At 42.0% G+C, this 16251-nt stretch overlaps 1 long non-coding RNA gene across 1 annotated transcript; it reads right to left on the bottom strand.

The window, feature by feature from the left end:
* Nucleotides 1-6490: 6490 nt before the first annotated feature.
* On the bottom strand, nucleotides 6491-16020 carry LOC149197406 (uncharacterized). The gene is made up of 2 exons (XR_016254761.1): nucleotides 15120-16020; nucleotides 6491-6862 (listed from the first exon to the last, which is right to left on the bottom strand). It is a non-coding gene; the product is annotated as an uncharacterized LOC149197406 (long non-coding RNA).
* Nucleotides 16021-16251: the final 231 nt, after the last annotated feature.

The raw sequence follows: 16251 nt of genomic DNA, 5'->3' as shown, positions 1-16251 counted from the left end.
GATGGTATCCCAATCTCAAGTCAATCTTGGAGAACATCGCTGCTCCCTTCAACTGATCAAACAAGTCATCAATCCTCGGCAAAGGGTAATTGTTCTTGATTGCTACCTTCTTCAGCTACCTGTATTCAATGCACAGTCTAAGAGTACCATCTTTCTTCTAGAAGTCGAAACGGTCGGGAACAACCGGAACTGCCAGGAACTGTCAGAACAGCCGAAAAAGCTGACGCAAAGGGCAGAATCCGGAACTGCCGGGAACTGTCAAAACTACCGAGAAAGCTGACGTAGAGGGCAGAAGCTGGAACTACTAAGAACAGCCAGAACTGCTGGAAACTATCGAAACTGCCAGGAAAACTAACGAAGAGGGCAGAAGAGGCTGACGCAGTCCCTAGAGGTTGACGCTGGGTTTTTCGTGGGCCAGATTGGAGCTGAGGAGCTGCTGAAGTGTTTATCCGGGGTTTCAGCTGGAACATCTATCTAAGATTGAGAAGTGCTACTGCCAAGATTTTTCTCTGTTGGGTGAGCCGGATTTGGCACCCATGTTGTATTCTGAAACTGCTTAATAAATCAAACCCTAAGATAGTTGCACTAGTTTTCCCGCATTGGGTTTTTCCGGGTACATTAGTCCAAAAATAACGGTGTCATTTGTGTGCTTGTTTTTGTTTCCTTTAGTTGATGATCTGTAATGTGTTGAACATGTACTTGTATTTATTTTCAGTATTTACATAATAACTTGTTAATTAATCGGAACAAGTAGGAAGGAATAAATCAGAAAGTACATGGAGGGTTTCTAACGGATAGACTTAGAAATTCCAACATGGTATCAGAGTGTGGTTACAGACTACAGGAGAATTGAGGACATCAGCCGACCAGAGCAGCAAAAGCAAAAGACAACTATCCCAAGTGACAGAAGTTGTTCCTAGCAGAGTAGTAGCAAGGAAGGGGTGACGCAGTGCCTGCGTCATCAAGATTGAGCCAAGAAGAGGCTGTGAAGACGCTGAGGGAGGCAAAGACAGGCTCACGCAGAGGCCAGGAGGGCTGATGTAGTTGGTTGAGGAATTTGATTCGCTGTTACTGGGATTGCGCAAAGCCTAGGAGCTCTAACCTTCTGTTTGCTGGGGTTTAGGAGGTTGTGGGTAAGTTGCAGAGTGCAGATGGTGGGGTACTGTAGTCAGAACAATACCTAACAGGGCAAGGCCAAGGTAGAGGGAGTTGTTGCCGAGGTAGATTTCTAGCCAAGGAATCCAGATCAGTGTTGTTGCACATACGATCATAGAGGGGCAACTTGACGTTGGCAGAAGCATTTCCAGGTGGGAAATCGGGACTCAGAGGGAGTCCAGAAGAGAACTTCCAGAGGGAAGTGGAGAGACTCAGCAGGAGTCGAACAGAGAACTTCCAAACATGAAGTAGACTCGGCAGGAGTCGAACAGAGAACTTCTAGACATGAAGTAGACTCAACAGGAGTCGAATAGAGAATTTCCAGGTGGGAAGTAGAGAGACTCAGAGGAGTCAACAAGAAGAGCAGAGAGATGGCCATGAATGGGCTGAGGGGTCAGGATAGGTTGGATGAGGCATCCAACTTTGTCATCTGGAAAGCCAAGATCCTTTCTGTTCTATGTGCCATGATTGCTCATGTTCCACTTCAGAAGAAGTGGGGAGACATCGAGCTGTAGTCAGGCGAACTACAGGCGATGAGGGATAGGATCCTCGAGGTACCCAGCCTCTTGGATTAGACCTTGCTACGGGAGCCCCGAAGAGGAGTAGCAGTATTGGTGATGTCAGTAGAGATGGATGCGGATGGAGCGACAAAGGGAGTTACAGTGCAGGATTCCCAGCACAGCGCGAGGCTAGCAGGCTGCAACAGTGCGAGAGGCACGTGAGTGTTGCACCAGTGTAGGATGGCACATAGAGGTGTGCAATGGTGTGAGATGCACAGAGTTGTTGCAGCAGCGCAGAGGTAAGAGAGGGAGCACTTGTCAGTGACAGAGGGAGATTCAGCGTCAGGAGTATTTCTAGCTTGATGGAGATGTCAGAGTTGGGAGATCAGTTACTTACTTCTCAGTAACTGGGTTTCAGTGCAGCAGTTAGCAGTGGTAGTGCTATGGGTAGCGCGATGCAGCATGATGAGAGGGGTTGCAGTGCAGATGTAGTAGTGGCAGTGGCAGTGGTGGGGCCATGGGCAGCAACACGGATGCAGAGGGAGTTGCAGTACAAATGCAACAGTGGTAGTGGCAGGGCCATGGGTAGCAGCACAGGATGCAACAGTGTAGAGGATGTTGGGCAACAGGCCTAGCATCAGCACGGGGACTGATGTTGAATGATCAAAGTGTGACTCATTGAAGAGTATTACTAGAGCACAATCCTCGCTAAGAGGGAGTGTTGATTTGCGGCAGCATCAGATGTGCTCTAGCCACAAAAATTGGTGGAGAGGCTAAGGCACATGAGATCTCCAATACCCAGAAAGGATTTGGTCAGATTCTAAACAGTTTGGGAGATATTAAAATAATTAATATTTTTAATGCAATCCTTAAGTCTAAACTTAGGGAAATTAAAATATTAATGTGATTAATATAAAACTATGTTAGAATGGTCCAAAAGTCATGGATCAAGCCAGATCTAATCTTAGCCGTTGATTAGGGACTTAATCTCAGTGGTTGATTTGTCAATGAGAAAAGTATAAGAGGAGGCTTGAGGGTCACTTGGAGAACACACCAAGAGATCAAGATTTCGACTTTCTGGGGTTGGGTTTGCTGAAAAAGTTGAGAGAGTGATAAGAGTTGCAGCTGAGGGGCAATGAATACAGAAGCATAGAGGCAGAGATAGTGTCGGGAGGATCAGCGCAGCAGCCAAGAAAGTTGACGCAGAGGGCAGAAGTCGGAACTACCGGGAACTATCGGAAAAGTCGGGAAAGCTGACGCAAAGGGCTAAAGCCGGAACTGTCGGGAACAACAAAAACAACCAAGAAAGCTGACGCAGAGGGTAGAAGTCGGAATTGCCAAGAACAGTTGGAACTGTCGGAACAGCCGGAAACACTAACGAGGGTAGAAGCCGGAACTGCCAGGAACAACCGAAATTGCCGGAACAGCCGGACACGCTGACGCAGAGGGGCAGAAGCCAGAACTACCGGAACTGCTGGGAACTATCGAAACTATCGGGAAAGCTGATGCAGAGGGTAGAAGAGGCTAACGCAATCCCTAGAGGCTGATGTTGGGGTTTTTCGTGGGGCAAATTGGAGTTGAGGAGTTGTCGGAGTGTTTATCCGAGGTTTCAGCCGGAACATCTGTCTCAGATTGAGAGGTGTTACTGCTGAGATTTTTCTCTATTGAGTGAGCCAGATTTGGCACCCAGATTGTATTCTGAAACTGCGTAATAAAACAAACCCTCAGATAGCTACACCGGTTTTCCCGCATTGGGTTTTTTCGGGGACATTAGTCCAAAAATAATGGTGTCATTTGTGTGCTTGTTTTTGTTTCCATTAGTTGATGATTTGTAATGTGTTGAGCATGTAATTTGTTTATTTTCAGTATTCACATGGTAAATAACTTGTTAATTAATCAGAACAAGTAGGAAGGAATAAATCAAAAAAGTACATGGAGGGTTTCTAACGGATAGACTTAGAAATTCCAACACTTAGCCCATGGTCTCAACCCATACCATGTAACCACAAAGGATCGTGTGGAGAGCTTGGCGATGGGTGCGGAGAATGGGGAACATCCCTGGGTTATATAGCAGCCACAGGAACCATATGTTGAGAGCTTGGGGGCTATATGCCCACATGGGTGGATGGTTAGCCCCAGCCCCCGAGAGCTTGGGGCTATGCCCACGGGGTGGGCGGTTAGCCCCAAACCCCAAGCGCATGGCCCCATGTGGCCCAAGTTTCTCGTCGATAGGCCTTATTAGGCATTTAAAAGAGGCAACAGATTGCATCTAAACCGGCGGGAATCTCGTCGACGCCAAGCGAAATTCGTGCTTGGCATGCCCTGGAATTGCGGAATTCGTAGAACAATTAGCAGAGCAGTCCAATTTGTAGAGCAATTAGCCGAAAAGGTTCTCTATAACATAACTTCTTCAGTTTTTGGCCAAATTGAGCCAAACAAGAGCCCAACTAGGGGATTTTGACTGTTCTTGAGCCATTAGAGACAATTTTTACATTATGAGCACTGTAAATCCATGTAAACACAAATTTGAGCACTTAATGAAAGAGACCCAATATTGGAAGCTAGACCAAGAGATGTCGCCCAGGAGAGAGGTGAACTCCTTTATCATTTTGTTGTCTTGTGTTTCTGATATGGTATATTTGTCTCTATTTTTATGTTGTTAACTAAGTTTTGAAACCATTATTTTATGTACTTTTGCAAAGTGATCCATTGCCTAAAAGACATAAAATTTTCCTTGCAATTTTTATGTATCACCTTCAAGTTTGCATAACAGATCAGTTTAGCGTTCCAATGACCCTGGTAAGTGATTTACGCTGCGAGGCCCAAATTCTCAACATTTCATTATAACGTGACAACACATCAAAACATGTTGTGTGACTTGTCTGGTGGGGCCTGTGTGGAGAGGTGATGTGGTCAATGCCATATGGGCATAGAGATGTACATGTTGGCATAACAAGGTGACATGGACCACCTAATTGTGGTAGGGTTGCCACATGGGGCCATTTATGTGCCACATGGCAATGCATGATGACATGGCAAGGTTAATGGCCCTAAAGTTGAAATGGTCATAATTATTGATCCAGGAGTTAGATTGCGATAAAAAAACTATATCGTTGAACAAAACTTGACAAGCCGGACACAATGGTGATGTTTATTCTAAGTTTTAAGGAAGTTGAGAAATGAGGAATTGTGACTCCATCTCCATAACAAGACTATGCAAATTAGGTTTAATGATAGTAATGCCTTTTGGTACCCAAGAAAGCTCTAAGGGTGTGGATGGGAGTGTTACAAAATTCATTGAAAAGTAGGGGGGGGGGCATGCTCTACTTTAGTGAGGGTATGGATTTCACATACACAAATTAACCTTGTAGGTCTAGGAGATTGTAAAGGTCATGCCATTTTCCTATGACAGTATGGAACATGAAATTACCACATAAATTAGTAGGTACCCCATCATCACAACTAAGGAAACACTAGAAGGGACAAGAGTTAGATTGCTAGTCACGCATAATCCACCTTGTGCCCTCATCGTAGTCTCAATTGTAACAATAACCCCTATGGTGACTTTAGCCCCTACATCGTTGACCTCATATTGTATTTCTCTAGAGAATATTAAAATTTAATGTGGCTATCAAAGAGCACCAATGGAAGTGAAAAACATGGACAAACCAAATCATCCTCTATCCCACCAACCAAAACATTTACACAAGCAGAGATGCAAGAAATATTCTAGGAAGCAAAGATCTTCACACTTTTAATCCATAAGTAGTTAAAAGGGATCTAAACTAGTTATGTAATAAACTTTTTTTTATATATTTAATTGGTTTATTATCTTTTGTACAATGTCTTTATTTCTTAATCAATAAGTTTATATAAATATATAAATAACGAAAATTAAAAAATATTTTCAAAATTTATATATAATAATTAGCAAATTTTGAATAAATCCCTTCCTGTATAAAGTGAGGACAAGCCTTTACTAAATAATCATTTATTAATTAATTACTATTACAGTATAATACAGTTTAAATTATTGAATTAAATATCATTAAATTATACATTAACCAAATATTATCTATACATGGTAAATTGATACGTTAATATACCTCTATATATATATATATATATATATATATATATATATATTCTCTAGTCATAAAAAAATACTTTCAAATTTATTTATAATATAATAACAAACAAATAATGAAATAATGCATAAACCCGCTTTCATAGATATGGAATACAACCCTCTAATAAACAATCATTTATTCATTAAACATCCCACATTTTTGGCGCTGCAGTACAACTATAATCAAAATATCCTGAACGACGCCCGCGCTCCACTGCATTGGGCCATTCTTCAGCATAAAGCCTCCGCTATGACATACAACGTTTGATGCCTTCCACCTCTTCTAATTGGGTATACCCAATAATCCATAATCCTTCCAGCTTTGTCCGCTTTGAAAGTTGCAGTCGTGGAAGTATGCCGTTGTTAATGGAAGACTCTAAATCACTAAACAGCGGTTTCGCAGTGGATGTAGTTTTTTTTTCTGTACTTCAGAGGAAACCAGTAGCTGGCTTAACACGTAATTATTAGTAAATTTTTAGGGTTTAGAGTTTGTTCTTCTCTCTGTAAATCTGTTCACGGATTTAATTGTGAGATGTTTTTGTTGTTAGTAGATAATTATTTTAGTTAATTTTGATTGAAATTCTACATGTAATTTTTAGTGATTCAGAATTTTTGGAGCAAGAAATCCATATATATATTCAAATATACATTTTAAACCCTTTAAATTAATTTAACGATGTTGATGTTATCAAAAAGTTATAAGAAATAAATCTAACAGACTCCTTTCTCCGTGATTAGATTGATATGGTTAAATTAGTACAATATTGCAAATCCAGATATTGGAGTTTACTTAATTTACAAAAGGAATCTGGCAGCATCTCCGAAGCGGAGAAGTGAAGGTTGGTTAAATTACCAAAGCACTGCGGCAGTGAAATAATGTCTGAACATTGTTTTAACATCAAGGCCTTTCACGACCTCAGACGACAGAATTCTTGTGGTGATTTTCTGAGTTTGACTTTCTTTCCATGTAGCGGAAAAGGACCAATCACAATCCTCTATAGATGCTTAAGCCTCCCTATCCAGTTTGAAAGGTTCGAGAGGGGGCCCTCAATCTCCAATTCCCGCAACTGTAAAGTGCCTGCAAAAGAGTGTCCAGTTGTTTCAAATGTTTACAAGAAAATGCAGATGAAATAACAATCTCATGAAAACATATTGGAGACTCTGTGGTACAATATCAATAGAAAATATACAGTCTTCAATTCAACATATCCTAATTTACCTGGAATTCCTTTTGCCACAGTGTTTATAATTTTCTACCCTTCACTTGTAGAACACTTGAATTCTTCATAGAAATCGAGGTAGACAAGGAAGAGTGCGAACAATTGTTCAGCGTAGCCATAAGAGATTTGAAGACATCACCTTTGACAAAACCCGTTCCACAAGAACACCTTCGAAGATAAAGGCGGTCCACCACAGGCTTCTAGAAACTTCTTTACCCCATATTTAAATTCTTGGGGTGGATGTGACTGGTTGAATGAATGCAAATAGAATAGCTCAAGAAAATGTTGTCTACCAAGGCCAGTTAGGTTGTATATTGATTGATGACTCTTTGACTCCATTTATGAGAACATCTTTGTTCTCGAGATTTAATAAGTATTAAGCTTTCAGAGTGAAGTTCAGTTTGATCTGCATAAACCTGATCCACCATATCTACATCATCTAAAATTACTAAAATGTGAGGAGATGGAATTTGTTTCTTGAGAATCCCTATTCCTCATCGACACTGTTTACTGGATCAGATCCAGACAAACTCTTGAGAAGTAATCTCTGGAAAGAACTTAAAAAGTCTTTACCTGAATTATCTCGATATCAGAAGCAGAAATTATGATACATAGACTTTTAATAATGAAGAGTCATTCTGCCAACGTTGTCTTTGCCACCCTACCAAACCCCACTATCCCAAAGATCTGAGGTTTCCATCTCTATGTGGCTGTGATAACACTGTTTTTTCAAAATCTTCTACTTTCTCATCCAAACCTTTTGGATATTTAGCTACGTCCACAGTTAAGGGTGAATTTTTCACCCTTATTAAAACCTGTTCAACCACCTTATGTATCAGTTCGCCTTCATCGCTGGTTATTCAAAATAAAATAAAGAGAACTAATGAGAAAAACAAGTCTATTTATATATCATGTAACAGAAAATACTACAACTGATAGGGTAGTTTGAATTCTCGCCCGTTACACGGACTAATGAAAAAAACAAGTCTGTGCATATATATCATCTAACATCATAATTTGACCTAACTTGTGAAATGTTTCATTAGGGTGTGGAGATTACTAAATCTTCAAACATACAGTGGAATAGTTTTTCATAAAAGCATGCGAATAAGTTGTGCATGAATAGCACAAAGCATTTCTGCACTTGTAATGAATAATGTTGTTTCTGCACCCTAGCTCTGTTTCAGTGGATGAGGACCCTTCTACCAGTGTCTACTTTCTTCCTCTCGGGTGGACAATGTCTGTTTGGTGAGGGGTTTTTTGTTTTATCTTTCTTCCCCGAACCGTGGGTGGGGAGGTGCTTGTTCCCTGGCGGAAGGCGGCCATCCCTCCCCCGGATTTCCTAGCCTCTGTCAGTTGTTGCATCTTGTCCGACATCGTTTTATTGCCGTTTTGTCCTATTAGATATGGAGCCGGTGGTCTTGGAGCCGCCCACAGTGGGTCACTTACTAGAAAGGATCTGACACATGGCGCCGGGATGGAAGCAGGTCCTTCGTCCCCAACATGTTCGTTATCCCCTTCTCAGGATCCGGTGATCAAACTGTGTTGTCTTCCAAAAGCCCTTTGTAGCCAAGTGGAATAACCTCGGCTAACTCTTGGCCATGATCATGATGTTGGTATGGACAGGGTTTCAAGCCTATCCGTCAAAGAACTCATGGGGAGGTTTTATTATATATCCCTCAATAAACCCCAAATACTAGCCTGGGTTTCACAGCACTAGAGGCCTTTTTTAGGTTATTGTCCCACGGTCAATCTTTTAATGAACCAGTGGTTGCACTTCTGCTTCCTGGATGAGGGCAACTGCAAACGGTTTTGTAGAAGGCTTGGGTTATTGGCAAGGGTTTTCTGTGGCATCAACGGTGGCACGTAGGGTTCAACCCTCTCTCGGAAAGGCCTAAGTCACAGTATGTATGGGTCAAATTAGTTAGATTTCCGCTCGAGCTTTGGACCAAACAGAGTGTCATCTTGTTGGCTAACAGTATTGAGAAATTCATATTTTTCAATGACATGTCCCTTGTGGCCTTTGACGAGCGCATCCTCTAGGTGCGGGTTGAGATGGATTTAGTAAAAGGCTTGCCGGGTGAAATCGAGATAATGATTGGCGAGGTTTCTTTCTGCCAAAGGTTAAGACTTCTGGAAGGTTCCCTTCAGAGGTCTGAACTGTCCCCAGATGGGCCATTTGAAGGTGGACTATGTTTCTATGAGGAAGTAGGGTTCACCCTTATCCTGCTTTGTTGATAAAGTGTCCCAAAGGTCAAAGGTTAATACTTCCATGGCGGTGGCAAAACCTAAGTCGAGTGGTGTTGGTACAGAGAAGCGGGGTATCATTTGCTGGACACTAGTAGTTCCTTCAGCTCGTGGAGTGGCCTCAACTCCGAAAATGGATGTCAATTTGTCGGTTTCCAGCGACACTGAGCTGTTGTCTATGGACCATAGGATTGGCAGGGATTCTCCACTAGATGATATGAAAGCCTTGCATTCGATCAACGATATTGGGGTTGATATGAAAGCCTTGCCATCATTGTCGATGCTATAGGGAGATTTGTCAAGCCAGTGGATTCTTAGGACCATAGCTTTCCAGGGACTTCTCTGCCTATCTCTGATATTTTCTCTGGTAATCTTATGGAGTCCCCTTCTAGAGATGATTTATTATTATTGGATAGTATTGTTATTTCTCGCTCGTCGTCTAACCATGCTTTGAGTGTCCATATCTCTTTTGGAAATCATTCCTGCCTCCTCCCTTAACCACTCCACAGTCTCTATCCCATTGTTATTTCTCGCTCCTCATCTAACCATGCTTCGAGTGTCTCTCATATTTCTTCCAGACCTCGTTTGGAAATCATTCATGCCCCCTCCCTTAACCACTCCACAATCTCTATCCCTAGGTCCTTGCCTCCCGCATAAACCCTATCCTTCGCTCTGTCGGTTTCCCACGTTCTTTGATCTTCTCATTAGTCTTCATAAAGGAGCGGGGAGCTGGATAACCCCCTGCCCCTAGTCTCCTCTCTCATGCACAGTGTTCCTCTCTTCCTCCCCCAAGGCAGTGCCTCACATCATCATCTGATTGCCTGACCCTAGATCCCTCCTATCAGGACTTTCTCAACCTTACAGCGATCCCTTCCTACCCCACTCCTCAACCCTATATCCCTTCCATCAATGACTCCCTTCCCCATTCCAAAATGTTTCCAAAATGTCATGATTAGAAAGAAGAAACTAAACAAAAAAAGGCTTGCTCAGGAGGGTTTTATCCAGGGCAGTCACTTTAAAGAAATTTCGAATGTCTCCGACTCTCCTAGGGCCCTTAGAGCTGCCCCTCACACGGGTGCCCCATGATAATCACGTCTTTAAAGTTTAAACATAAGAGGATTTGGAACTTGGAAGGTCTCCTAAAAAAACGTGCTTTCCCTAGACTAGTTGATGTTCATCAATCTAAGAAATGATGGGTCCTGGTTCTAAAGCCAGGGAGGAATTGTTAGAGAGCTGCCTTGATTGGTGTATTTGTTCTACTGATGCAAATGGACGATTTGGTGGCCTTGCGGTCCTTTGGAACCTGCGTGTGGCCTCCCTTAGGCCGTTCTCAACGTTGGCCAACATCATTTTGGTCGGTAATCTTTATGGTCTGGCCCATCCCATTACACTGGTGAATTGTTATGGGTCGTACGAGGATCGTGAGTCATTCTGGAACCCTCTGATGCACAGTGGATTCCTGTGGGGACAGTGTCTTATCCTAGCAGGAGATTTGAACTTCACAGTCTCGGCCAACGAGGTCTAGGAATTCAATGCTAGGGCAGATTCCTTTGCCCCCGTAAGTCTCAAATTATCGTTGATTCAAACCCGATAGACATTTGTCCAATCCCCTTGGCGGCTACCTGGTGGAATGGACGAACCGGGGCTGATGGTATTGCCAAACGACTGGATCAATTCATATTGGCAAAATCATTAACGGTTTCATTACGTTGCTATCAATCCTAGATTTTCTCTGAAGTAATCTTTGATCATTCACCAATCTATCTTCAGTTCATTGCTTCTGTCTTCCTTCAAGAGACGCTTTTTAAGTTCAACCATTCTTGGCTCCTCGTGGACTCCTTTACCAGGCTAGTTCATTCTGTTTGGAAGCACTATTTGTTTGATTCCTTTCCTTCTGCTATGGAATCTTAGGTCCATAAGATGAAGACTCTCAAATCATAGGTTAAAAATTGGGCTCATCTACATACCATTGAACGATAGATAGAACTGTTGGAGACTGAATCTCTTATTCATGCCTGCCATTCTTCTTTTATTGTTGAAGGCTTCCCAGATGGTGTGAAAAATGTATTTGTTCCTTGGCAAAGATGAAAGCTTTGCTTCTCAAAGCAGAAGAGGAACGGTGGCATCTTAAGAGTAGGGCCATCTCGGTTCAGGCTAGTAACGGGAATACTAAGTTTTTTCATCGCTTTGCCTCCCACCAAAGGAATAAAAAACACATTTGGGAGGTTCAAGATGTTGCAGGGCACACTCATTGTTCTGTGCAAGGGATGGAGAAGGTTGTCCGGAATCACTTCTCTAATATCTTAAGAGATTTGGGTGTTAATCGGATTTAGGCATAGCTACAAGTTCTTTAATATTTCCCCCAAATTTTTTCTGAAGAGGACTCAGTGTGGATGGGAAAACCAATCTCGTTGGAGGAAATTAAGCATGTCCTAAAATCCCTTGGCAAGGGCAAGGGTCCTAGCCTCGATGACTGGACTGTAGAATTTTCCCTAGCTTTTTTTAAGCTACTGGGAAAAGACATTTTGCAGGTTGTTGAGGAGGCTAGAACTTCAGGTACGGTCTCAGGGGCTATCAATGCCACCTTTATTGCTCTCATTCCAAGTGCTCTATCCTCACACTTTGAATGATTACAGACCTATCTCCTTGTGCAACCTTATCTATAAGATCATTGCGAAGGTTATATCTCTCCGCCTGAAAGATATCCTCTCTCGAGCTATTTCTCCAGAACAATTTGGTTTCCTCCTTGGGAGACTTATCCATGATACAATAAGGTCTGCTCTAGAGGCATTACATTCTATCAAGACCAAGAAGCATTGTGCCTTGATTTTAAAGATGGACCTGGTCAAGGCATATGATAGGGTTAACTGGAGTTTTCGTAGACTCCTTTTGCATATTGGTTTGGATATTTCTATCACTGATTGGATTTGGGGTGTATCACTTCTACTAACTTTTCTGTGCTAATTAATGGCTCACCTACTGGCTTTTTCACAGCTTCCAGGGGGTTAAGACGGGTGCCCCCTCTCCCCTCTTCTGTTCCTTCTCATTATCGAGGATAGGGTTAATTGGAGTTTTCTTAGACTCCTTTTGCATATTGGTTTGGATATCTATATCACTGATTGGATTTGGGGTGTATCACTTCTACTAACTTTTCTGTGCTAATTAATGGCTCACCTACTGGCTTCTTCACTGCTTCCAGGGGGTTAAGACGGGTGCCCCCTCTCCCCTCTTCTGTTCCTTCTCATTATCGAGGGTCTGAGCTATATGATTAATTCGTCAAAACTAGAGGGGCTTATAAAAGGCGTAAAAATTTCTAAGTCTATCTTCCTTACTCATCTTCTGTTTTGTGGACGATGTGCTAGTTTTGGTGGAGGGTACTCTAGAGGAATGGATCTTTTATCATCATATTTTCTCTATTTTCTACTCTGCTACACGTATGATTATCAGTTAGCAAAAGTCGACATTTTATTCAACAATATTTCAGATGTGATCATGTCATCTATCGACTATATTTTCCCTTACAAGATGGCTTCAATTGATCACGGCTTATGTTATCTGGGCTATCAGCTTAAGCCTAATTGTTATTCAGTAGACGATTGGTCTTGGTTGATTAAAAGAGTTGAAAAGCGTATTAGCCATTGGTGCTACAGGTGTCTCTCCTTGGGAGGTAGAATGACCTTGGTCAAAGCTGTCCTTGAATACAGTTTTGTGTACTGGCTTTCTCTATCCAAGATAACAAAATCAGTCATCCAAAAGATTCGTCCATGCATGTTTAATTTCCTATTGACAGGCAAGAAGCAATGGGTTGGGCTGCATTTGGCTAAATGGGAGTTACTTGCACAGCCTAAAAAGTTTGGGTGATGGGGTTTCAAAAATCTGTAGTGGTTTGTCACTGCACTGGCCATGAAATGTTTGTGGAGGGTGATATTTGACTCTAGTATTTGCAGCCATATCATTGCAGACAAGTATCTCCTGAATAAACCCTTACAGGAGTGAATCTGTATCTTTTATCAACGGAAATACATAGGAGGTTTGAATATTTAGATAGGGTTGGTTGAGGCCCTTCCTTGGTTGCATCATGGGCTGTGTGGAAAGTTGGAAATGGGAAACAAGTCTTTATTGGAAAGGACTCTTTCATCGGTAGACTCTCCCATGGGAACTTATTGCTCACCTCCATGCTCAATGTATAAATCACCTTTGTCATGTTTCGTTGTCTCATCTATAGGTCCCTCCTCTCAGTGGGTGGAAAGGATTGTTGGACTTGGGGTTGCAGGGCTCTCTGGCAACATAGTGGGTTTCTTTCATTAAAGTGTCAATGTCAAATGGTCTTTTTTTGAATAGGGAGCAGGACTCCTTAGTGTGGTTTGGAATTACTCGCACTGGCCAGATCACTGCAAAATTAGCCTACCACTCTATCTCTTCCTCTTTTCTGCAGCCCCGGGTGAAGTGGTGGACTCGTAAACTCTAGAAATGGCCCATTCCTCCAAAGCTTCATTACTTCATTTGGCTTTCATTGGAAAACCGTAACTTAACTTGGGACAACCTGCTTAAAAGGGGTTTTGTGGTTCATTTGGCTTTCATTGGAAAACCGTATCTTAACTTGGGACAACCTGCTTAAAAGGGGTTTTGTGGTCCCAATATTTGTTGTTTATGCAATAATAGTGCAGAATCAGTGGCTCACCTGTTTTTTTAGTGTTCCTATTCAAGATCTCTTTGGGAAGCTTTGCTAGCACTGTTCAATATCCAGAAGTCCGTTCCCCTCTCCTCCCTGGAGATGTGCTTGCAGTAGTGGGACAAAAAATGGGCCTCTTCAAAACCCTCCCCGTGTTTGCTGCGTGGGGCATCTGGAAGATCAATAATCAGACCATTTTTTAGGGTCGGTCCATCCTTCTCTCCGGCATTTTGAGCCAGATCATTGGTTTCTTTATGGACTACTTGAGGCCTTCTCATCTCAAGAAAACTCGCCCCTTTCGCTTTCCTCTGGTCCCTCTTACAAACACTGGCCTTTTTTGATGGAGCCTCTCAGGCGAGCCTTTGTGGGGGCTCTTCTCCTACTTTCTGGGAATGTTTCTTTCAGAATAATAAATATGGCTCAATGCTGCACAGGGAACAAATACAAAGGCAGAACTTTGTGCTTGTGGGGCTCTACTACATGTTGCTACTGCTTTTAACATTAAGTCACTGCAGGTCTTTAGTGCCTCCATGTGCTTCATTAAGTGGCTTAATGGGAAAAAAAGGTATTCAGGTACTCAATCTGCAGTACTGGTTACAGGGCATTAATCTGCAGTATTAGTTAGAGCACATTATCCAACTTAACCACAGATTCCAGCTTCTCAATTTTCAGCACATATATAGGGATTGGAACCAACAGGCTGATCATCTCTCCAAGAAGGTACTCTTAGTGGGTATGGGGCATATCTATTTGGAGTATAGATTGGGAACATGGCTTCTCCGCCAAGGGTAAATCAGTCTTTCAAATGGCTAGCTGTCCTGGATGGCCTAGCAGGATTCCAATGCTTTTTTATTTCTATGTTGCTTCTTAGGAGGATGTGAGGAATATAGCAAAATCAGCTCACTGGTTTTTATGTATTTCCACGGATAAATCATGCTATGCTCCTTAAATAGCAAGGACATTCTAGGTATGCTTTCTGTTTTGGTTTTTTGAAATCAGCTAGGATATGGATGTATATATTACAATCACAGTTTGTATCATTTTGATGAAATCTGGTTATCATCTGAATAAATACGTTACTATACTTTTTTCCTGTTTAATAAAAAAAGGACGGTCATTTAACCTCTTGAAAAAAATATCATCAAACGTAAAGTAATACAAAACAGAAAAACTTTGAGGGAAGTTTGAATTCTCACCCGTTACACGCTTCCAGCTCAAAACCAACCATGTCTGCAACGCTAGAAAGAGCAAACCTCCAACTTTCAAAAGTTTTGGAGTCGTATTGCAACTTCTTTTCTTGAGATTGAGATTGCTGGTGATACGTTCTCTTATTTTTCAATTTCTGTAAGGCTTGAGCATACCCTCTGTTTTTGCCGGGTGTCCATTGAAGTTTTTTTAGGGCTTGAACAAACCTTTCATTTTTCAGTTGAGTTCACCGAACTTCACAAGGCTTCACGTTGTAAAAAACAAGACTAATGGAGGCGTTTGATTCTCGCATCAGTACGAGCTCATTTAAGCATCAAGCTTACTTCGCATATACTCCAAAGAAAATGACAACATGATCGGAAGCCAAACGAATAGGGCGTTTAATCTGTGAACTCAAATCGTCTCCCTCTTGCAATTCGGGCTAATCTAGAAAGACTTTCAATCCATGTGAAAGAAGGCGCCGGTAAATATGGCTGGCGAAAGTTTTCTTTACATCTGGACCACAATGGTTTATGAAAGCCGCTGAAGAGGATTCAACGATTGCCGATTGGAAAATACAAAAGGAGATAATGGAAAAGATATTCCATCCCATTGAAGCAGGTTGTGAGGGGAGAGGATTACTCATGAGAAGAGCAGAAATTCTGGGAAAATTTGCAGTGAGAATTGCTGACTGCGTTCAAAAATATTTATAAACACTATACCCTTGAACGATCTGAATTCCTACCAGCCAATAAAATAAATCATTTTCCTGGGCTCCGCGGCATGTTTCAACAGGTTTTCACTAGCATCAAAACGACGCACCCTATCTCTGTTTGAATGGAATCAAGTCAATAATATGTACAACTGGACACCATCCAAGAAAATGACAGGACGTACACCTGGTAGGCCCTGGGCAGCTGGAACCCAGCTTTCATCTTTGTACAACGACAAAATATGAAGAGGTACGCCCACATGTAATGGGCTAGATGCTCTGCCGCGTCTGTAAAAACAGAAGCTTACAAAATGTGGGCCACTAAAAAGGAACAATTGAATTTGGGTTCCCTACAGAGCACTATCACCCATATGTTTTCAGCTTTGTCTGTGGAGTTGCCATCATTCCCAGCTGAATTTCACAGTCACACA

Source organism: Pinus tabuliformis, chromosome 2_2 (genome assembly GCF_031772625.1).
Source record: "Pinus tabuliformis cultivar Carrire ecotype Pingquan chromosome 2_2, CPIR1, whole genome shotgun sequence".
NCBI classification, from domain to species: domain Eukaryota; kingdom Viridiplantae; phylum Streptophyta; class Pinopsida; order Pinales; family Pinaceae; genus Pinus; species Pinus tabuliformis.
This window is presented reverse-complemented; position numbering and strand designations above follow the sequence as displayed.